We start from the raw sequence: 2,444 nt of genomic DNA, 5'->3' as shown, positions 1-2,444 counted from the left end.
TGCAAGTTGTTGCAATGCACTGTTAAATAAGCGCCATATGCTGGTTGGCGTTGTATATGTTTACCGCCGTTAGGCACTTATTAAACATCGCTAAGCATCTGTTGGGCAAATTTTCACTATATCTCCCTCCAAAAAAGACACCACCTACTGGCCTCTATGGAGCCTCGGGTAATACAATTTGTCCAAATGAGGTTTTTTCAGGGTAGGGTTTTGCATTTAGATATCTGGCTTCCTCAAAGTCTCTTTTAATGCTTCAGTTCGTTGATGCAGCTGCAACAGTGCTTCATCCTTTAACTGTACAGAGGGTAATTGCAGTCATCTTATAACCAATGTCTCACCTCTTACATCCAGCCTGTAAGGGCAAGAAGACTGGCAAGATTAGCGCATCAGATGCTGCTGGACGCCTGATCAAGTTCATGAAGGTATTATCTTAGGACTGCACATCACTGATTCAAGGTTCATGTCAACTGATGTAAGGATTTCATGGGCCATGATGGCAAGGGGTGATACAGATATATATATGTTTAGAAAAGTATATTCCATCCATTCCTCTATCACACATTAATTCATTATTGTCCTTGTGCACCATCCATTCAATCGCACATGAATCAAAATGACTTGAGTCAAAACATGGCATAATTCTCTCTCTCTCTCTATCTCTCTATCTCTCTCTCAGGTGGGGAATAGCATGGAGACCTTCCTCAAGGAAACTGGCCTCAAATAGCCCTTCTGTGTGTCGGAGAAAGGAGCAACAGCATCCAGGATTTCCACATCATCCTGGACCAGAAGGCCATTCCCTGCAGGATGCAGACCACAGTCGCCACCTTCGACAAGCTCTTCAAGGCACATTTTACTTTCGCTGTGCCGTATGATGATGCGCTGTCCAGCTTCTTCACATTCATCCAGAGCACCGTGTATGGGATCGATGCGGGCAGTGTGAAGGAGAGTCCCCGGGTGAAGGAAATCAGAGCAAGGCTTCTTCACTGTGCAGTTTGAAGAACAACACATCTTTGACCTGAAGTATGTGCACCTGTTACATTTGCAAGGCACACCACACATTTTGTTCAGTGATATTCAGACATTTGAAGTTCCAGCATGGATTGTTGCCTGCAAAGTCTTTGCGCTTGAACTGTGGAGAGCCTGAATGTTCTTTTGTTTTCTGGACATACTCTGGTTACCAACGTCACTTATCTCGAGCACATGGGGACTGTCTTGATCCAGATCCTGTCGATTTTGAGATTGAGCATGTAGCTGACCCTGTAGCTGAGCCTATAGCTGGACCATGAGATGAGATTTGAAGGAAAGCACAACTTCCTTAAAAAGTCTATTAAAAATTTTAAAAACGTTGCCATGACACTGGCTAAGAAACATCAGGAAGAGTTAGCATCTCATTTCGAGAACTCTAAGTTCAAAAGATTAAAGTTTGGTCCCATAAGTCAAGTCTTGGTCAGCAGTTTAGAGGGTGGACAGGCACTGAATGAATCTTTTGATGTATTGACTGTTTCCACCACCCCTTGGGTCAAAAGCTATGGCACAGAGTATCAGGTGGGGATGTATGTGGTTACTGGAGTTGAAAATGAGATGCCTTTGTTCAACAGGATTGACAGTATGATTATTAGAGACGACAATGCTTATCTTTTAATTTGTAAAGTCTCAACCCTTTTCTTTGATGATCATTTCAATACATTTGCTATTGAGGAGAACACTGGGGTTTTCACAGTAATATCTGTAAACGACCTGTTACATTACAGACCTTGTGATAGGCAATTTTCATATGACACCGATGACCAAGTGTACCTTGTTCCATACTGTATTTATGTATGATGAATCCATGCAGTCTGTTATGCTGTCTGTTGTGAAAGTGATGTGGTGGACTTTTAATGAGAATATATTTTTCTTAAGAAATTGTTGCTTTGTGTATTTTTGGTGGGGTGGTTGTGGTGGCTAGTGGGGGCATTGGTAGTCACATTTTACACCTATTGGTGTTTATGCATTAGTTGTCAGTGTAACATTTTTAACCCCAGTCAGTGTAGCATTTTGTAAAAATGGCACTACTCTAGAGTACTATTGACACTACACACATGTTAGCCAGTGTTCATTTTTAACTCCCTACAGTGTTGAAATAACTGGCTGAGAGTAAAAACATTAACACTGACACTAGTGTAGAGTACTATTGACACTACAGAGGTGTTATCCAGTGTTCATTTTTAACTCCCTACAGTGTTGAAATAACTCCAAAAATATTAGCACCGGTGTAAGTGTTAAATGAACACTGAAAAGAGTGGACGCATATAAACACCCTTGTGTTAAATTTAACACTCTGAGTTAATTTAACACTGGCAATTTTGCTGTGTATACATAATGCATATTCGTTTTCAGATTTGAAGGGATTATTGCACTGTTGTGTTACAGAATGAAGGCTGACAAATAATGTCTCCTGTTTA

The 2,444-nt window shown here is 41.0% G+C and overlaps 1 long non-coding RNA gene across 1 annotated transcript; it reads left to right on the top strand.

The window, feature by feature from the left end:
• Nucleotides 1-334: 334 nt before the first annotated feature.
• LOC137185910 (uncharacterized) lies at nt 335-1,909 on the top strand. The gene is made up of 2 exons (XR_010928931.1): nt 335-422; nt 677-1,909. It is a non-coding gene; the product is annotated as an uncharacterized lncRNA (long non-coding RNA).
• Nucleotides 1,910-2,444: the final 535 nt, after the last annotated feature.

The sequence above is a fragment of the Thunnus thynnus genome, chromosome 7 (assembly GCF_963924715.1).
Source record: "Thunnus thynnus chromosome 7, fThuThy2.1, whole genome shotgun sequence".
Taxonomy (NCBI): domain Eukaryota; kingdom Metazoa; phylum Chordata; class Actinopteri; order Scombriformes; family Scombridae; genus Thunnus; species Thunnus thynnus.
This window is presented reverse-complemented; position numbering and strand designations above follow the sequence as displayed.